The sequence below is a fragment of the Calidris pugnax genome, unplaced genomic scaffold (assembly GCF_001431845.1).
Source record: "Calidris pugnax isolate Ruff unplaced genomic scaffold, ASM143184v1 scaffold364, whole genome shotgun sequence".
In the NCBI taxonomy this organism is placed as follows: domain Eukaryota; kingdom Metazoa; phylum Chordata; class Aves; order Charadriiformes; family Scolopacidae; genus Calidris; species Calidris pugnax.
In genome coordinates this window covers 157,976-178,301 of record NW_015091109.1, presented here as the reverse complement: position 1 = coordinate 178,301, position 20,326 = coordinate 157,976, and the positions used below count along the sequence as shown (strand labels likewise).

At 46.9% G+C, this 20,326-nt stretch overlaps 1 long non-coding RNA gene across 1 annotated transcript; it reads right to left on the bottom strand.

Moving 5' to 3' along the window:
- Positions 1–1,614: 1,614 nt before the first annotated feature.
- LOC106897432 lies at positions 1,615–17,850 on the bottom strand. Its single transcript, XR_001413772.1, has 3 exons — positions 17,730–17,850; positions 2,571–2,716; positions 1,615–1,703 (listed from the first exon to the last, which is right to left on the bottom strand). It is a non-coding gene; the product is annotated as an uncharacterized LOC106897432 (long non-coding RNA).
- Positions 17,851–20,326: the final 2,476 nt, after the last annotated feature.

Here is a 20,326-nt window from a genome sequence, read left to right as displayed (position 1 = left end):
AGGCCTGGGATGAAGTTCCTTGTGTTAGGACCGGTTCTGCGTTTTAGCAAGTGACCCTTTAACTTAAAGAAATAGACCTGGGAGCAGGACCCATGCTCTAAGATGGTGGCCCAGCCACTGGAGAGTAGGAGCCAGGGGCCCCAGGGCCAAGAGCCAGAAGGTGAAAAAAATTCCCATGCTCCATTTATGTTTCTGCTCCCCTGTGTTTTTGTTGTAGTAACCCAGAGCAGTGATGGAAAACAAGCTAATACCCACACCAGTTTGATAGGATATGCTTTTCAAGACTCCAGAGGAAGAGAGCAAGCTCGATGGAGAGCAAGGGACTTGATCTCTGCCCAGGAGTCTGCAGTACTACCTGCAGCAGAGGGAATGCCACACAGCCAGAAGCAACGGGTATATAACAGTGCACCCTAAAATGGATTAAGAAAGGCCACGTTGCATCAAATCAAGGGTTTTGCCAGCCCAGTAGCCTCTCTCCAACAGTGGTTAGAAGCAGATGTTTAGAAAGAACAGAAATAGCATTTGTATACAAAGATCTTCCCTGATACGCCCTCTCAGCTTCTGCCTATCAGCAGTTTAGGCACTCCCTGGGTCTCAGGTTGTGTTTTATTTACCAGTAGATCCATCTTCCCCGTTTCTACCCAAAAATTTGCTAAAACCATTTACACTTGGAGCTCCTGCAGCAATCTGTGATTGTAGCCCCACGAGCTGTTTCCGCAGTCAGTGAGTTACCAGCACGGAAAGCTGAGGACTTGTTCCACTATTTCAGGGAATCCAAAAGGACCAAGTTTACTGACTGATGTACCTTATCAAGAATTGACCAAACAAAAGATGCTTGTACCTTGTCCTGTCCATTTATTACCTCTCACTCTGCCAGTGGACCTTTGCTGAGCAGCCACGGTCTCATGCTGGTGCCCGTGTTCCCCGATCCTTTCCCTACAGCATCTGGTGTCGTCCTGCAAGATCCTGCAAGGGTAGAGAGCAATGTCATTGTTCTCTGAGGGGTTTAACAAGTTCCTGGTAACTGGAAAATGTAACTACTGATAGCACTACTTAGTCTATGCTAATAAAATATACACAGCTGTCTAAAACTCACCCATATTCTGCCAGGCAATTTACTTGAGATGGTTGACAATCAGCACGTAAATGACAAAGTTACTTTGTTGTAGAGGAAAAGCATGTGGGTACTTAAGATATTGATGAACTGGACTATAAGCGGATTATCACAACACTATGAGTAGAGACTAATTTCCCAGTAGAAAAAGCCTTTTGAAATACAAGACAAAATGTCAGTCCATTTACCAGTCACACATATTTAAAACATTTCTCTTATTTTCCTCTCTGCTACTCACTCAGCCTTCAAATGATACAGAACTGAGAGGAATGTCCAGCATTTAAACAACACATAACTTTCAGACAATCTGGATCTCAAGATTTGGAAATCTGGGATTTGTGGAAAAGGTAAAAGGTTCATACAATTCCATCCAAACAATACAACCACCAGTCAGGAAAAGGAGAGGGGGGACAAAGGGAAATAATTAGGCTGTAGTTTCAATTGTGCATTCGCGTGCAAGGTGCCCTGACTCACCACAGCAACAGTAGTTGACTTCACTGGTCTTGTTGCAGTTGATGGCTACATGGCCAGTTTCACCACACCTATAGTATTTCATGGTTCCATGGTTTATCCAAATTCCCTCCGGAGTCTAGATACACAAACACACAGATTTTTCCTTGGAGGTGACTGCTTTGAGGCAGAAGGATTTCTCCTGTGGACTGATAGAGGAATCCAGGACCTTCTAGCTATACCTTGAGGGACTCTTCCAGCCCTTTGTTTTAGTCACGTGCAAAATTCTCTTTGATTTTTGCGTGACAAAGAGAACATGCAAAATGAAATCCTTACTGGAGGGACCCCACTGCTTCCAGTTGAAATACAATGGCCAAAAGAAAAAAAGAAAATAAAAATGGAAAGAAGCTGTGGAGAAAGCATGGATTCAGCATCTCTTTGGGTACCTGAGCCCAATGCCATGCTGTCCATGAGGCTGCACAATCGCCACTCTGGCTGGGCTGTACTCTTCTCCAAAGCATGCTGCTGGGCAAAGAAGTCCTCAGGGCTCAGGACCAGAGAGAGCACACAGCTCTATCATTTCTAATTGCAACCTCTGCCTGGGAGGAAGGAGGCCTGGGATGAAGTTCCTTGTGTTAGGACCGGTTCTGCGTTTTAGCAAGTGACCCTTTAACTTAAAGAAATAGACCTGGGAGCAGGACCCATGCTCTAAGATGGTGGCCCAGCCACTGGAGAGTAGGAGCCAGGGGCCCCAGGGCCAAGAGCCAGAAGGTGCTGGGAAGAGGCTGAAATCACACAGAAAGAGGCTGAGGAAAGGGAGTTTAATGGCACAGCTCAAAGGGGCTGCTCCAAAATTAACTGAGGACATGGGGAATATTTCCACCCATGTCTTTGGATAAAGATTTGGGAGCCATTTCAGGAAAACGCATCAGCACATGATAAATCCAATTGAAGATGATGACATTTAATCACACCCTTAATTCTGACCTCACGCTTACCCACGTACCTGTACAGAAGGCTGACAGCAGCACTCCCATTAACTCCCACTTTTCAGACTTTCCAGTTGATCTGATCCTTGCATCGCCAGGGTCATTTTAATCCTAGCTTGGCTGGAACAATACACAGGTTGCCTGTCTAGACATAAATCTATTTCTGAAAAAAAAAGAAAAAAAAGGAAAAAAAAAGAGGGGGAAAGGGAAGAATGAAATTCTTTTAAGCCATGCTCAAATCTCAGACCTTCAAACAATGCAATTTCACAGCCGATTTCGGGTCCTGGTTCTGGTTTTGCCAACAAAAGCAGATATATGTTTTTAAAAGGCATTTAGAAGGTCCCGCTGAGGCACAACTCGAAGTCCCCTGCCTGGCTGCCATCCCGGAGGATCGGGCCCGCCAGCGGAGCAGGTGGCGTGTGGGTCACCCGCGCCTGTGTGACAAACTGTGATAATTGGATTGTTTGGGGAGAGGGGGAGGGATGCGACCGCTGTGTACAAACCTCAGAAGGGAATTAAAAGCGAGCCTGCATCCCGGTTAATAGCGCCCTATAAAAATGCAAAGTGGCTAATGATAAGCAAAGGAAGTTCCATTAAGCCATGCGCCCCACGCGAAGGGGTATCATTGACCCCCCTGAAGGATATTTTGCCGGGGACAGTCAGGCACCAGAAACAGGTGCAGAAATAAAAGCAAACCAATGGCTCGTTTTAAACTCCCCAATCTGCAATGTTAATGAAGACAAGAGCCAGGGAGAGCCTAAGAGACCGAAGTGGCCAGAGTGTAATTTTTCGTACCCATTAAAGCCACAGGCATGCTCAAAACCAGAGGAAAATGGGGAAATGGCTCGCCGAGCACTGGGTGTCCATTAGTCCTGCGCTTCGCTGAGGGCTTGCCGAGGTTCTCGGGGTGGGGTGGGATGGAGGGCAGGGAAGGAGCACGGGGAGAAAGTTCTCCTTGGCCCCAAGCACCCGCCGAGCTGCGGCGCGGTCAGTGGGGAAAGGGACTCTCGTCAGGCCGATAATGAGCCGTCCTCATTATGAGATTAGATGCCAGAGCGAACAACACCCTCTTAATAATGCACACATCACTATGACAACCGCGGAGTTTGATACCCGAGGACAACTTTATCGCGCTTGTGAAATTCCCTTCTTCCAAACCCACTATTTATAGTTATCAGACATGGCCTCGCCATGCCCACCCTCCTCCTCCTCCTCCTCTCTTCGCCTTCCTTGTTTCCAAGGCAGGATCGGCCAAAGTGTTTATGTGCCGTTCCTAAGGTTAGCAAACTGCTGTCAAGTATCACCGCCAGAGTCTGCTGACATAATTATCCCGCTAGCCCATACATAATTAGTAAAGCTAAGCCCAAACTATATTAATACCAGGATTAATTACGGCGGAAGCATAAACAAGGATATTAATGCAATGAAAGTAGCAGTACGGATATTCGACAGCCCATATGCTTGTCTGTAGGACCACTAGGGATTGTGTTGAATCGGGAGCTCTGCGGTGCCCTGACTGTAATGAGAAATGAGAAAACTGCTGAAAAATTGATGCCGCCTGCAGATTGCACAATCCGCTGAACAGCAGGGGGTCGGCTTCTTACATCTCCCACTCTCGGTACAATATGCTAATTTCTGCATGCATACGAGTGTAAAAGGGAAGAAGAAAAGATTTCACAAAAGGAAAAAAATGCAAATGACAACCACAAAGATCACTGCAGAGAAATCCATGAGCTTTATATGGATTAACTGTGTTGGAGCTAGTGCTCGGCTGAGTTTAACCCTTTCTGTCCTAGACCCTTTGGCGGGTCCTTTTTGTGGTACAGAGGAATACTTACGGCTCCTTTGTGGGAAGGGAGGGAGGGAGGGGAGGGCAGTGGGGAGCTGAAAGGATGGAAAGGATCTTTTTTGCTCTTTTCCATGGCTGCTCTCCTCTTGCTTTAAAACTGACAAGGAGGCAAGGGTCTGGAAGGGGGATAAAAAGGGGACTGGGAGGAGAGTTTAGAAAAGGAGGCTCACCAAATTTTGGTAGTGTTTCAGAGAAGACCACCATGGCCCAGTCTGGTCCAGCTTTAGCTTGGGGGGGACTGGCAACAGACCCTTTCTTGTCCTGCAAGAGCTCTTCTGACTCCCTCTGCCCTTTGCAGGATCTGGCCAGCAAGGTCCTCCTAACAACATGCTACAAAATCCTCATCAAGAAGACAATTACCCCGTGATTATTTTCTACTCCCAATTCACCACCTCTTCCTCCCAGGCGGAGGAAGCAGATGTGCTGGCTGGATGACAAGCCCATCTCTTGACTGGTGACAGCCGATGTGCCGGCGGTTCCTGTGGCTCCCCGGCGCGACCAGAACGTGCAGACAAGCAGGCTCCAGCAGTGCCCAGATAATCCTGCTGCCATTTGCAGTCACCTTGCTCCCAGTGAGAGCTTAACCCTGCCCTCAGTCTGTCCCCCCCATTCATGGGACCTGAGGGAATCGCTTCTACCACAGCTCCAGGGAGCAAACCTGCCCCTCTGCCTTGCACACAGGGCTGCCAATGTGGGATAAAACCCCTGTGTGCTAGCTCCTGTAGAGATAATGGAGGGGTGAGCATCCCTACAACCCCGATTCTTCCTCAGGTGCTGCCAGCGGAGGCCACCCACCCAACGGTTGAAGCCCCTCTTGCAGCAGAAGAGGAAGGCAAAGAGCATCTCCTCCCCAGCCTGCAGGGGGGACATACCTACGTTCCTGCAATAAGACAAATCAAAGCCTTAATTCTTCTCCAATAATTAAAGAGATTAGTTGCTCTCTCTTTAGTAGCAGCAGGAGCAGCAGCAGGTGCTGTTATGCTTGGTCCGATGTATGCATAATGCAGCTTCTGTATGCAATCGCTGTGTCCAAGCGTGAACAGAAACCTTAGGAAATATTTGTCATTAAAAAGTTGCCGCTGGGCCTGTGTAATACAGTAAGTGCTTAGCAAAAAAAAAAAAAAAACAAAACCAAAACTGTTTGCTTGTTTGTTTTAAAGGGTTTAATATTTTTCCTAGAACTTTTTTTTTTTTTTTTTTTTTTTTTTTTTTTTTTTTTTTTTTTTTTTTTTAAAAAAAAAAAAAAAAAAAAAAAAAAAAAAAAAAACAAAACCAAAACTGTTTGCTTGTTTGTTTTAAATAGTCTTGGAAAGAATTTAGCACTCCTGGAAAAAAATATGACTGTTCTGGCAGCCCAGAGCACAAAGACTGGAAATGCCTGTCTTGCGCCCGGCAGGGAGCACGATGTGCATCTTGGAAATGCAGCTTTGCCCCAACCTGGAGAGGTGCTTGGAGTGTGAACAGGAGAGGTGGCAGAGGAGAAGAATATGAAGTCTGTCCTGCACCCCTATCTGAATGCGGCAGAGACTTGTGTGAAAGGAGGAGGATAAATGTTTTGGGGCTTTTGGTGGCATAAATTTACCACCAGAAACTGGGACAACACCCAGTGACCACCCTGCAGATTTCAGTAGTTATGTGAATCTTCAGCCCACAAGAAAAAAATATTTGTATCTCACTGGAAAGTCTCCAGTCACCCTCTGAGCATTCTCCCACTCACCAACCTTCTCCCTCAATATACCATCTCCCCTCCTCCATCTCCCCAGCGCTGCTTACATTAATTGCTGATTTATAAGGGATTTTCTCCTGATTGTGACTTATCAGTTTGATTTTGACCTTTGCATCTTCGATTGCCTGTACACGCTCCTCCTCCCCTACTGAGTATTCTTCCCACCAAATAATATCAAGTCTCTTCCCTGGTCTGATGCTGGAACCTGTAAAAGCAGGTGAGTTCTCACCTGGGAGATCTTCACAGTGGACCCTTCTTCCTCTATGGTCGTATGCTGCCTTATAAATCCCAATTTAGAGCATCACCTAAACAGACCAGGTGTGTTTTTTGCCTCTCCTCAAATACTTTTGCTTGCAGGTGAACAGGGGCATCAGTAGAAAGAACAGCCATTCCCCCAATATTTGTGCAAGAAAAGTCCCTTTAGGTAGATGTTCAAATAGCAAACAAATAAGTAGACAAAGCGTGAGTTGTGGCTGAGCAGAGTCATCACTTGGAATAGCAATGAATATTTGAAAACAACCTTTAGCAGAAAGTATTATTTAGTATTTGATCAGCTCTACTGTTACAATAACCTTCCTGGAGTTACTCAGGAAATCTAGGGTGGCACTAAAATGTCTTCATTTTCTATCACTCTGTTTGCTCCAGCCTGACAGATTAAGAATACGAATGCCGTGCTTTAACCTTGTCGGAGTTAAAAGGTGTTTGGGGGAAGGGGGAAGCAGCGTGTTTATAGCAGGAAGGCTGTCCCCCTAAATGATAGAGTAGCACAAGAAGACACTGTTATGAATATCATAGGAGGAAAAACCCATGACTCAGGTGAAAGAGTATCTTGTTGGCAGTAATTTAGAGCTGCTGTGTCTCCGGAATAAGCTGCCTGTTCCTGAAACCCCTCTATCCGAAGCTGTTAGCCAGAGCCAGCCAGCTGGAGAAAATGTGGAGAATGGAGAGAGCGGAGAAAAACACCAAGACAAATGGGACAAGTGTGTATCCCCCCCAGTCCAGGCATCCTTGCAGAAACTGTGGGGCACACACCCACACAAGATGCCAGCACCCAGGGGTGCTGGGGGGGGGGATACAGACCTGGTCCCCCAGGCAGCAGAGCAGCGCCTGTGCCACATTCATCACAATCGGTTGAGCTACGTCAGATTAAACCAGCTCATTAAAGTGGCCTCTCAGGTTTATAATGAAGGCTTCTCCTTTACATAAGCTAAACTGGCACCCCCAGACTACACACGCATCTGATTTGAAACAGAAACAACACCCCATTCTCCCTGCATTGGCGCGGCCGGTGAGTGCTTTAATTTTGACTCCCGCTGCAATTTAACGAAATTCAGCTTAAATCATTTTCACCCCTCTTCTCTCTTGCTTTCTTATATCCCTGCATCACTGCTGGGTAAAACTGTTTGCGCTGTAAAACCAGTCCTGCCTGATGTATTATTTAAACCTGGATCAGCATCTCGATATGGGCAAAAGCCCAGCGCCACAAGCAATCAAGTCGGCTCTGCTGCAGGAGAAGCAGAGAGGCAGGGACAGAAGCCCTTAGACCAGGATTGCTGCTGAGAAGAAAGTTAAGAGCCACACTCCATCAGAGCCTTCTAGAAACACCAAATGCTGTTTCCCCCGGGGAAACTAGTATTTTGAAATCTACAGCAGGGCAATGCAGGACATATTTTCATCAGGGCATGTCCATTTGAATTTGTGCTGAGCTCAGGAGGACCAGGTGAGTTTGCATAATTAACAGCCTGACCTTGCAACCCAAATGCAAATTCATCTCCCAGTGAAGTCAACAGGAGATCGCTGCGTGTGAAGAGAGCAAGGCTCATATATGAGCTTCACATATGGGAGTGATGAATTCAGCCATAAAAATGTTTATATGGTGGTGATATCTTTCTTTTTTTTTTTCAGATCACAGAGTTATCAGAGTTGGAAGGGACCTCTAGAGATCATCTAGTCCAACTGCCCTGACAAAGCAGGGTTGCCCAGAGCACATCACTCAGGGCTGCATCCAGGTGAGTCTTGAAGATCTCCAGAGAAGGGGACTCCACACCCTCCCTGGGCAACCTCTGCCAGGGCTCTGGCACCCTCACCCCAAAGAAGTTCTTCCTCATATTTGAGTGGAACTTCCCATGTTCCAGCTTGTGCCTGTTGCCCCTTGTCCTATTGCCAGAAAACACTGAAAAGAGTCCAGCTCCATCATCCTTCAACTCACCTTTTAGACACTTGGAAGCATTAATAAGGTCTCCCCTCAGCCTTCTCTTCTCCAGGCTAAAGAGTCCCAGCTCTCTCAGCCTTTCCTCATCAGGGAGATGCTCCAATCCCTCCATCATTTTTGTTGCCCTACGCTGGACTCTCTCCAGTAGTTCCCTGTCTCTCTTGAACTGGGGAGCCCAGAACTGGACACAGGATTCCAGTTGTGGCCTCACCAGGGCAGAGTAGAGGGGAAGAATGACCTCCCTCCACCTACCTACCTTTTTTTAGAGAACTTCTAAAGCCTTCGTGGTGGCAGCAAAGCACAGAAAGGCTGTGACCATTCCTGCGACAGCACCTTGCTGCTGGTGCAAAAAAAAAACCAACACATAAATTAGGCTTTGCAGAGCACTCACAGGAGAGGATCTTGCTGCTGCAACCTCCCCCCCACCGGACAACTTGGCAGAGGAGAACAGCCAAGGAGGAAAGCAGCGAGGGCGACGGCGAGGTGCCCTCCCGGAGGCCGTGGCAAACAACTCGAGCCAAGTGGAGACGCGTGAGCCCTACCTCAGATGTGCTAATGCTCTGGCTCCCGTCCAGGGAAGCCCATCGGGGCTGCCCGGCCTCCCCTGCCCTCCCTCTTGCCCGGGGAGCAGTGTGGTGCCGCTGTGCCTGCGCTGTCAGACAGATGCCCCTCGCCGCTCCAGCCCGGGGGAGCCCCGTGCCACGTGGGGAGACCTCCATGTGCACAAGATGCTTCTGCCTCTCGCTTGGCGGCGGCGGCCCTTTGAGTTTTGGCTTTTTTCCTTCCTGCGTGAGCGTTAAGCCCCGGTTGGTACCCCCGGGTTGCGTGCAAGCCCTCTGAGTGGGAGACTGATCTGTTCGCGGTGGGCAGTTCTCCCTCTGATGTGACCTGAAGTAATTAAAAGCGGCCCAGCAGGCTGGTGCCTCCCTCCCCCATCTCTTCTTTCGCCCCGTTGCCTGGCATTTACCCAAAACAACACTGACTGACGGCTCTGAGAGGGCTGTCGCTGCTTTCCCTGCCATGATACGGCCATTGATCCGCCAGCATCTGCCAACTCATCAGCACTTGCTCTAATTCCCTGCCTCCAGGTCTGGGGAGGGGGTTATTTCTCTTTCCTCCCCCCTTTCCCTTGCCACCAGGAAGGAGAACTCCCTTTTGACCAGCCTGATGAGATCTGCCAATTATCACCTTGTCAGCACTCAGCCTTGGTAGTGCTCATGACCACACACCCACCTTAATTGAGAGGACATTCAGCCAGCTGTTAGGGCAGAGGGCTGATGACAGAGTGGAGGGGCAGCCATTTAGCTCAGCTCCTGATAGCCAATGGCCATTGGGGGCTGAGCTAAATGACTGCCCCTCCACTTTGGGTCCACCACTAGGAACCCACCTTGACGTTAATTCACATCACGGCCCTAAATAGAGAGCCTGTTGTATGTTTCTCCTCTTGCTCCCCATCTCTCCCATCTATGAGGCATGGAGAAAAACCCCATCAACCACTGAGATGGAGTTACACTCTGGAATTGCAATAATTACACCAAAAGTCTATTATCAAGAGCCTGGACGTGGCCTTTTTGCAAAGCATGAATGAATTCCAGAGCAAGAAGCATCTGCTGGAGCTTCAGAGATGTGAAGGGGGTCAGCCTAAGGTGTGCAGGCAAATAGGAGCAACTCCTCGTGAATTTCGAAAGCAAAGCCATCGAAGCTGAAAGAACAACCACTGCCATCGATACACTGCCTTTCATGTGGCAAGTTCATTATAAATGAAGCCTCAGATCTGCAAGTTACGTGAGCGGTATGAAAAACTTGGTATGAATTAGCCTGGCTGCAAAGGACTCAACACAGCTCCATGGGACTCACTGCAGCTTCTGTGGACCGACAGCACCTGAGGGATGCAAGACCCACAGACAACAGCAGTAGGGATGTCAGTCTGTTTTCGATGGTGTCCAAGACTACCTTTTTTCCTCTCTTTCCTGTTAATGCATGATATAACTATTACTGCCCACAAATAATGACTATTTCACCACGGTTTTAAATTCAGCACAGGGCCACACTAACCAAAAACCTCATAACACTTTCTATTTTGCTTTTTTACATCCTTTTTTTTTCCTCTTGGCTTCTATGTTTGGATGGAGATGTGCACACACAAAGCAAAGGGATACCTCTTTCATGTCCTGTAGGTACATGGGTGAGTGGCCACCTCGCTGGCCACTCGCACATCCTGGGATGCAACCCACAAGCTCGCTGCCAGGCTGATCCTCTCGCACGCTGCAGCGTGCCAGCCTGCCCAAACTGGGCTTACACACTGCCACACACTCACTGCTCCTCTGCCCTAGGGATAGGGAAAGACTTCTTTTAAAACAAGACCAGAAAACACTTTTGGTCCAGGTCTTTCTTGGCTCAGTCCCCACTCATCTGTATGATCAGCCTTGCAACTTCAGCTTAAAACACCTGACCTTTCCGACCACAGGCATTCAAATATCATCACCCGGATACTCAACCATCCTCAGAGTGCCTTAAACGTGCTGGGATTGGGAAGGAATACTGCAACACCAGTTTGCTACCTTGAGGAAGCTCCCTTTTTCCAGCAGGGAGGAGAACTGGGGTGCTCGGCACTGTCTCCTCCACTGCTTTCAGCCACCCCTCCTGTCCCGTGGAGGGAGGGAGGTGAGGGCACATCTGGCTGCCACACTTCAGCCTCGCTGGGGGTTTTCACCGAGCACCACGTGCGGCAGCACCAGACGTGCTCGGGAGCCGTGTGCGGCCCGTCGGCTGCACTTTTGTCACCCTGCGGGGTGGCTCGTGTTGAAAGGAAACATCAGCCGTGCCATTTTATCTGGGGCCCGAGGACGCCCCACGAAACTCATGTTTCATCCAGATGCAATGCTGCTGCTGAGGTGGCTGGCATGGAGGAGGCAGCCCCGGGAGGCTGATGTGACACCCCCAGGTCATCCCACCCGGCTCCAGCCCGGCAGATCCTGAACCGCGGCTCACCGTCTGGGGCCGGGGAGCAGGCTGAGCACAGAGGGGTTGGAAAGGCACTTACTTGCTCTTCAAGTGCAACTCGGAGGTCTTGGGCAGCAGGGCCCCTCACCAGCACCGCCCTCTGATGAGCTTTTTGATGAAACTTTGGAATTTTGAGATACACTTAAAGGAGACGCGGGATAGAAATGGATTTTCTCACCCACTTTTGCTGCAGAATGAGACACAGAAGAGCCTTTCCTCGGCTTGTGGCTTTTTTTTTCTTTTTTTCTATCCAAATGTCAGGGCAGTCCAACCCGCTGCCCTGCTGGCAGGACTTTTGGAGGGCTAAGAAGTACCGTCCTGCCAGGTTTGTCAGCCTTCAGTCAAAGCATTGACCAAATTTTTTTCAACCTGCATGTCCATTTTCTCCTGGCAGCGTCTTTTGGCTTGTAGTCTCACCTCACCCAAAGGCAGACAGCCCCAAAAGACATGGAGGATCCTTTGTGTTGCCTCTCTTCTGTTAGTGTGTGTGGCAGCAAGGTCACCTGGAACAAGGAGATAATTCACCTGGGCAATACTCCTACCAAAAAATAAATAGTGATGGCTTTTCAAGCGGATCAGCCCTCTCCTTGGACAGACTGCACAGCTACTCTTACTCTGCTCCCAACTGGCTGTGAAAGTGAGCTATTTTTCAGCTATTGGAGTGAAGTACCCCATAACATCAGCAGCAATCTCAGTATCACTCTCACCAAGGAAAACTCCATGTGCTGGGAAATTAAGTTACAGTGAGTTACTCTGGTAGCACTGCTTCTTCCTCATCCCCAATGAATATTGGTGCAGGGACAGGGAGAGGACAGCAAAATCTTCCCACACACAACCAGGAAGAAGGGAACGCAAAGACCTTTTTAAAGAAGTCTGGGCCTATTTACCTGGTTTTCTTTTTGAATTACCACCCTTTCTCAATCTAACCCCTCAAGTGATAAACGTGCTTGTTAGGATTACTTGGGTGAGTCCCTCATTCAGGGATCACCAGTGTCCAAAGACGGTATGGGCTCCACCTGGGGAAAAAAAAAATCTTCAAGATATTTTCTATTGCTGGGGCAGAGGCTGCATTTCTAATAAAGTTCCTGATGAGTATTTTGGAGACATCCCCAGCCTGGTGAGATTACAAGGCAAACACTTTGTTCAGAGCAGCAAGAAGAACTCTGCTGACTCCCAAAAAATGAATAGCAAATCTGGGTCAGATGCTCAGCTAAGAAAAATGGGCATCGCTTGTCAGTCTTTGGCAGAGCTCAGGTGGTTTACACCAGCAAAGGACCAGGGTTTCTCACTCTACCTGAGGATACCTACAGAGGATTCCTTATTTGCTGGGGTGGCATAAAGCTGTTATTGACATGAATTTGGGATGCCTGATCCACTCATGATTAATGAGACCACAAGTGAGTTGTATTAGTCACCCTGGCATGACTGACACTTGGATTTTTACTGTGCCACACCACTGTCTCTTGTTTATGCCAAAGGATTTACAGACACAAACCCTAACTCAGACTTTATTAACGTCTGCTTTCTTAATCCCTCTACCTATGCTGCTAATTTGCCTTCGCAGAGACCTAGGAGGGAAAATAAATATAAATGGTGTGTTTTAAAATGTCTAAGCAACTCCTGAAAACAGCAGTCCTGTCAGTCAGTGTCATGATTTTAAAATCTTGTATTTCCAACCTGCCATGGTTGGAAACACTCGCTGTATTCCTCTGGAAAGGAGGATTTCTCAGCCATCCTGTAGCAGAAAGCCTTCTTTTCAAGCACTCATAATGATGTATATTGATATTTGTTTCTTACAACTGCCACTGTGTGAGGGACTGAATATTGTACATGTAGCAAAACCAGCTGGCAGACTAATTGATTGATTGGTTGGTTGATTTTTGAGTGGAAGCAGGATTTTGTATTTGAAAAGGAAATTTTTTTGCTGTTGGTCAATTTGGAGAAGCTTAAAGTAAATTGGCTGAGGTATGAAATCTGATAGATGTTCTCATTTACAAATAGATAAACTTTTTGAAATTGGAGCTGAGATCTCCACATAATCCCAGGAGAATCTGCAACCAAGACATTCTTCTCAAGGAAAAGTCTTAAGCAACCAAGGCCAAGGACTGAGGTGATCAAAGACAAAAGCTGGATTAAGTACAATTTAGCACCTGCTTTGGCAGTTTACCACATGGGTACACAATCACCCCGTAGGGTATAAATAGGTGCGTGCATGCATATTAAATACAGATATAAATCTGACAATAAATTCACTTTAATATTTAAAAGCTTGGCTCTACAGCAAAATCACATTGCTATAAACCAAAGTGTGAAGCTAAACTCATATAACTACTCAGGCACTGTCCTCAGTGGACATCGTTACTCTGGAGCTGTCTGTGTGCTGCGGTGCAAGTAGCTGGGACGACTTTCTGCCGCAGTCAGTTCCTAACTGTCTACCTCAGCTGTAAAAGACAGCTTAAGTGATCTAAACCACAGGCACAAAACATCTATTTATTTACACTGGCTGCTTCATTTCCACCACTACGTGGAGTTAGTTAAGGCTGAATTGAAAAAGCGACCGCAGGTATCTATGTAGATGGTTCAATAAATGTATATTGCACCCGCAGCCACAAACCCATTTTCACTCAGGAGGTGAACGGGCCCAGGCAAGCAAGGTCTCCCCTCAGCCTTCTCTTCTCCAGACTAAAGAGTCCCAGCTCTCTCAGTCTCTCCTCATAAGGGAGATGCTCCAATCCTTGAATCATCTTTGTAGCCCTACGCTGGACTCTTTCTAATAGTTCCCTGTCCCTCTTGAACTGGGGAGCCCAGAACTGGACACAGTACTCCAGTTGTGGCCTCACCAGTGCAGAGTAGAGGGGGAGAATGACTTCCCTTGACCTGCTGGCTACACTCTTCCCTATACAACCCAAGATACCATTGGCTTTCATTACGTTTAATAAAGGGAGAGGCTGAAGAGAGAGGTTGAAAAGCCTGAGGAGGTGGAAGTCATGTAAAAGCTGCTTCCAACTGTGTGTGAAATGGGTAGCGACTCCGGTGTCATAACAGTTCGACACTGAGCTGGCAGCGTACGCTCTCCTGTGTGCCAGCTTCTCAGGGGGGAAAGGACAGCTTTCCTTGAATTGCCAACCCTGCTCCCATGATCAGATATTACTGAAGAGGTGACAGGGGCCGGGACCGCCAGAACTGGTTTGTTTTCAGAGGTATTAGCAGTGTTATATTGAGTTCCAAGTTAGTGACATCTGCTTGGACTCAGATCCTCATGAGGCTCTTACTCCTGTATATTACTTACAGCATACTTCTTTTCCAGGGGCAAATGTCTGAAGATTTTGTAGTTGGCTTTTTTGTAGAGAAACAGCGCTAGCATATCGAATAATCTCAGTGAAATGAAGGATGGAAATAGAGGCAGGAAGGGTTAGAAGAAGAGCAGCTAGCAAAATATCAAACTTAGCTAATAATAAAACAAAGTGTCCGGATGATTTCTTTTCTTTCTTTCACTGGTGCCTTTTGCCAACAGTTAAATATCAAGAGGAGATGAACCAAAACCTGTGATATGCACAGTTACTCCCTGCTCCTCTACTAAACTTCACTCAGCTCCAAACTTTGTAGCTTTCTCCTGTTTGATATTAAATAAAAAATCCTAGCATTTGCCAATGATTACATTCCTCAGCAAATTCCATCTGCTACTATGCTGGTTCCATGGAGGTTGACCTCATCAGCTTTTGCACTGTTTTGATGCCCATGCATGTTTTCAGAGTGAAGGCATACCTGAGAAACCATAAAGCCCTTTGCTTCAGGAAATCTTTTGTAGCTTGATACCTGCACCCTACAAGGCTCCTTGGCAAGGCAGAGTCCCAAATTGGTAAGTTCACCTGGAGAAGACAGACAGCCATGCCAAGGTGGAGAGAGTTTAGCTAAGAAACTTCTCTTTTCTTATCATGCCAGTGCATCAGGAACGTGGGAATGAAATTCTAAATCTGTAAACTTCCCACCTACTCTCGTTACCAGGTGAAGACAAAAGTCTCAAGACACCAAAAAACTGATGTGGGCTGTCCCTCCCCATGTTTGTTTACTGTGTGCTTCAGGGAATGATCACTGCTGTCCTGCCCATGGCACCCCTGTGCTGCTCTGCTCAGCACCCCCCTGGAGCTCACTTCCCCAATTTTGTCAGCATAATTGCACATGAAAGGGTTCTCTAACCCAACTGTTGAAGTGATGAGCACTACAAAAATAAACGTAGTACTGGAAGTGTTGAGGCTGACCCAGATTACTGTGACAGAATTGGGTTAGGGAGCACCTCCAACCTGCAGTTATGCCGGCAGACACAAAGCAGGGATAATGTTTAACAGGGTGGAAAAGGACAGCTGGGACACGGGGGTGCTCTGAAACTGGGTTCATCTGAGGCCAGAAGAGCACATTAACCCCTGCTTTAAACAGCACCTGCTGCCAAGAGAGCACCTCATTTCTTAGCTGTGTGAACTCTTCCCCACGGTACAAGCATTCAGGAGGCTTTTCAGTGACGACAGCAGTGGAGCTAAAAGAAGCAACAAAGAGAAAAAGGGACATGGTGAGAAGCTGGTAAGAGGTGAAGGTTGTTCTTGCTTTAGGGTCTAGGCAAAAGATTCTTCTGAATTACATACAAGTAAGAGAAAAGCCCTCCTCTTTCGCCAAAACTTTAGAAGGGGATGGGGTTTTCTCAAACCAACAGAAGCTCCAGGCTAGAGGTGAACTCTGCCATCTCAGCAAACACCTCTGAACTGAAGTCCATCCCTCACTCACCATTAGCATTTCCCCTTCTCCTCTACGTCCTACAGCAGCCACGTGAGCCAGTGAATGTCAGACTCTTTCACATCTCTGCAGCCTGGCTGTGGTCACGTGTTACAAAAGATTATTACAAAGATAGGAACAATTATTACAAAGAAAATAAGGTAAGCACTCTTGTGTGGCAGGCTGTTAATCAAATGATATCAGAAGTAAACACGTTTTCACAGAAAGGCAGAAAGGGACAAGCACTTCTTATCTGGGATGGGGCTGGGTGAAGAGCAGGAAAACAGGGAGTGAAAAGTAACTGGCCATCCACCAAGGTAAAATTATACATCTTTATAGAGAGAGGGCTGATCTGTCCCAGAAGCTCAAGTTTAGGAGAGGAGGAGAAGATATAGAAGGAAAGGCAGAAAGGCTGGCTCTGTTTTTCAAGACTCCCTGGAGTTTTCCTGGCAGGGTGCCTCGGGTGAGAAAGATGTCCTGCTCAGAGAGCCCCCTTCGAGGGAAGTCACCACTTACTGAGGTTGCACTTGATCCCCTCGTCCAGATCAGTGATATAGATGTTAAACAGAACACTCCCCAGTACTGAGCCCTGGGGAACACCATTTGTGACCAGCCTCCAACTGGATTTAATTCCATTCACCACAACCCCTTGGGCCCAGCCATCCAGCCAGTTTTTCACCCAGTGAAGAGAATGCTCATCCAAGCCATGAGCAGCCAGTTAATAATTACCTACTGATGACCCCTCTGCTGTTCCTCATGAATAATGTGTATATTCAATGGTACAGAGCACTCCTTTAATAGCAATTTGAGACCATTTTGAGGGTGTTGGTTTTATAGTAACTCCTGGAAAGACTGGGCTCTGGGTCATATCATAACAAGGCCACTACCCTGCAACTGATTAAAAGCATCTCTTACTCTTAGCAGCACTCCCTCAGGTCCTGACTTCACAGTACAATTCAGGTAATGAGAGCAAGGTGATCAGAGATATTAATGGACATCATGTCTAGCTGGAAGATGGAAGCTGAGTGTAAACGTGAACGCCTCCCTTAAGTGAGTTTTGTCTATGAGCTTGGCGAAAGGACTGAAGTGCAAGGGAGAGAGAGTCATTCTCATTTCCAGTAATATTTTATTGATTTACTTCACATAATGGAGTTCAATAACTCATCCCCCAAATAGATGAAACTTCAGCTCCATATAAATAGGTATTAATCTCAAGTAAATTACTGATGAGTCTTAATTAAGCAATAAGATGGAACAGCCCATATAGTCGGGCTGATTAATGGCACACCTTGGACATGTACCGAGGCACAGACAGGCACACGGCAAAATAAAGTGCTTCCAGTCCACCTGTGGTGTGAAATTAATCAGCAGAAACAGCAACTCCAAAGCCACCCTCAGGGTATCAGCATAGTTGAGGGCCTGACTGTTGCTCCAACCATGACCATGCAATATCCAACTGTTTGTTTAGAAGAAAATATGGCAGAAGCCGAGTCCCCCGGATTCTTCCAAAGCAGCACACCATGTGATTGCATCACTGTTTGCACCTCTCTTATGCAGCCAAATAAAACAGGCCAGTAAGAGCAGCAGCAGAAGAGAGAAGGTGTGTAATGCAAGAAACTCACCAAGTAGCGAGATGCCTTTGCAAATCCCTGGAATACGCAGTCTTCTTCGGTGCGAGCTGAAAACAATTCTGCACATTTCAGAGGGCATCGTTCCAATTTTGTTTACGGCGCTGTAAATTAGGAGGGGACTCTATGGAGGTCAACAGAACTAAAAGAGTGTGAAATTGATGCGAGGGAGAGAAAAGGGGGGAAAAAAGCTCCGTATGTTTCTCTCCTGGCACACTAGCGTCAGAGTCTGCTTCCTGGTTTATCAAAGCAAGCTACAGCCCTTTCTGTTTCCCGCTAGAGAAGTCGGGTATTAGCATACAGCTGCACCTCTTAGGAGAGCAAAACAGAAAGAACTGGAGTTTCGGTGGAGTGTTTTTCTGGTTGGTTTTTTTGGTGTTTTTTTTTTTTTTTTTTTTTCACAACAGGCAATAGAAAACACACAGAAGAGAGAGACACGACAAAGCAGGTTCTCAGCTACAGTAATTCAGTGCAGCTTCACTGTAGGCAGTGGAGTTGCACTGATTTACACTCGATGGCTAATTTACAGCAGTCTCCCCCCACCCCTTCTCTCCCCCTGGGTCCGGAGAGGTTGAAAGCAAGCACTGAAGAGAAAACAACATATAAGGCCAAAGAAATTCAAGTGGCAGAAAGCCTTGCAGAATGAGAATGCATCGATATCTAACAATGCAAAGACTACGTGCCAGAGAAGGAAGAAGGAGAGAGAGAGGACATTCCCAGGAAACTGGGAAAAGTTTCCAGTGGAAAAGGCATTGCAGCTAGACGGTCCGGAACTGCTAGCACCACCTCTGAGAAGGGGGAAAAGAAGGGAGTAAATGAGGGACTCCAACTCTACATGCCAAGTTTATGGGTTCACAATTATGGGAGCTCACTGATTACAGTTCCCATTCCCTCCTTGCTCCAGCACCTTCCTCAGCTCCTGCATCCTGGGGCTCCCCATGCCTCACTCTTCTCCCTCTGCCTCACCAGGATCCCTCCCTCCCACCGCCATAAGACCTGCCTGGCATCTCCTTATGTTTTTTTTTTTTTCTCCTTTCCTCCTCTGTGCCTTCACCACTGATTTTGTGGGCTCTGCTTTCATTAAGGCGGGAGGTAGGTGAGGAAAAGAGCCATTGCCCATTGATTATTAGCAATAAGGACCTCAGTGCCATGGAAAACTGTCCCTGCTGATTAAAGTACTGACTGTGGCTATCAAATCACTTTCCAGCTTAATAGTCCCCATCCTGCGTGCTCTGTCCACCTTTCCAATCCAATTGGAAAAGTCCAGAGCAGGCTGGAAGCTTTGACAATGAAAAACAGATCTTTTTCAGGACTGTTATGAATAAAGCCTTTGTTGGGAACAACTCCTTTGAATCAAATTAATATGGTAGGTTGTTCCCTGGGGAAGCTGAGGAACAACCAGGTCGGTTGTTCTATCATGTCCTGCTCCTGACAGCAATAAGCTCTGGGTGAGGTGAGGTGGGCAAGCAGAAGCCAGCAACCTCTTCAGCCACCTCCACTGAATCCAACAGACAGCACGAGTCAGATGGTCTTCAACATGTCAGGACGCCCGGCTATTTTCTTCTCCAAACTTCAGCACTTTGGGTTTTTTTCACCCAAACACCATAATAATAATAATAAATGGCACACTTGAACTCTTTTTTTCCTTCCACTGTTCGCTCTGCACTCCAGCCACCCTCCGTGCACACATGCAGGCACAGACACACCATTTGAGCTACTGGCAGTCCAGCCAGATCCATCCTAGCAAAGCTCTCTAGGGCAGACGTAAGTAACACAAGCCAAAAGTGCTTTGGGTAGTGCACCTTTTAGTCTGGTTCACTGATGTAAATGAACTCTGCCAGGGGAAAAAAAAAAAAAAAGTTTGTTTTTATGCTTGATGTCGGTTTAACTGCATCTGCCATAAAAATATAGCTGGAAATGTCACAGCAGAATCACACCCTGACTGACAATGAAATACCAGCCAACGTTTCTAGCATAAATCTTGCATAAAGAAAGTACCAGGGTTTAATTTCTAGGGCAAAGGGAAGCGGGCAGACACAGGAGGCAAGAATTTAAAAGGAAAGAAAGAAGAAAGGCACCTTAGGAGAAAACAATTCTATTATTAAATAGGTATTCATTCATGTACGTTAGCAGATAGTGCTGCATCCCATTAGCAGTCACTCTTACAACAGTAAGAATTTTTCTGTCTGTTTAAGGCCTCTGGGTAAAGCTGCCAATTGTTGAATGGAAAAAGCTCCAATGAAAATATTTAGTTTTGGCGGAGACAAGGCCACCTACCAGGCTCTCCGCTTCCCTTTTTTCTCCCCCTTCTCCCTCTCCCAACCCCCTTGCAGCCATTAATTTACTAGCAGCAGCTGTGATTGTCTGAGATATGCAGAGAAGCACAAGAAGACCATCCTGTGCCTCATGCCAATGCTGTTAGTTCAGGAATATTATGGGATTATTTTTTAAGATGTTCCTCCTGTTGTATGCAAGGCTGGAATTGAAAAAAAAAAAAAAAAAAGGAACTTAAGAGGATTTTCATGCAGTGTGTTTGTTATTCATTTTGTTGTTGCCACAGCATGTGGGATTTGTGTGCATTTAAGATACCA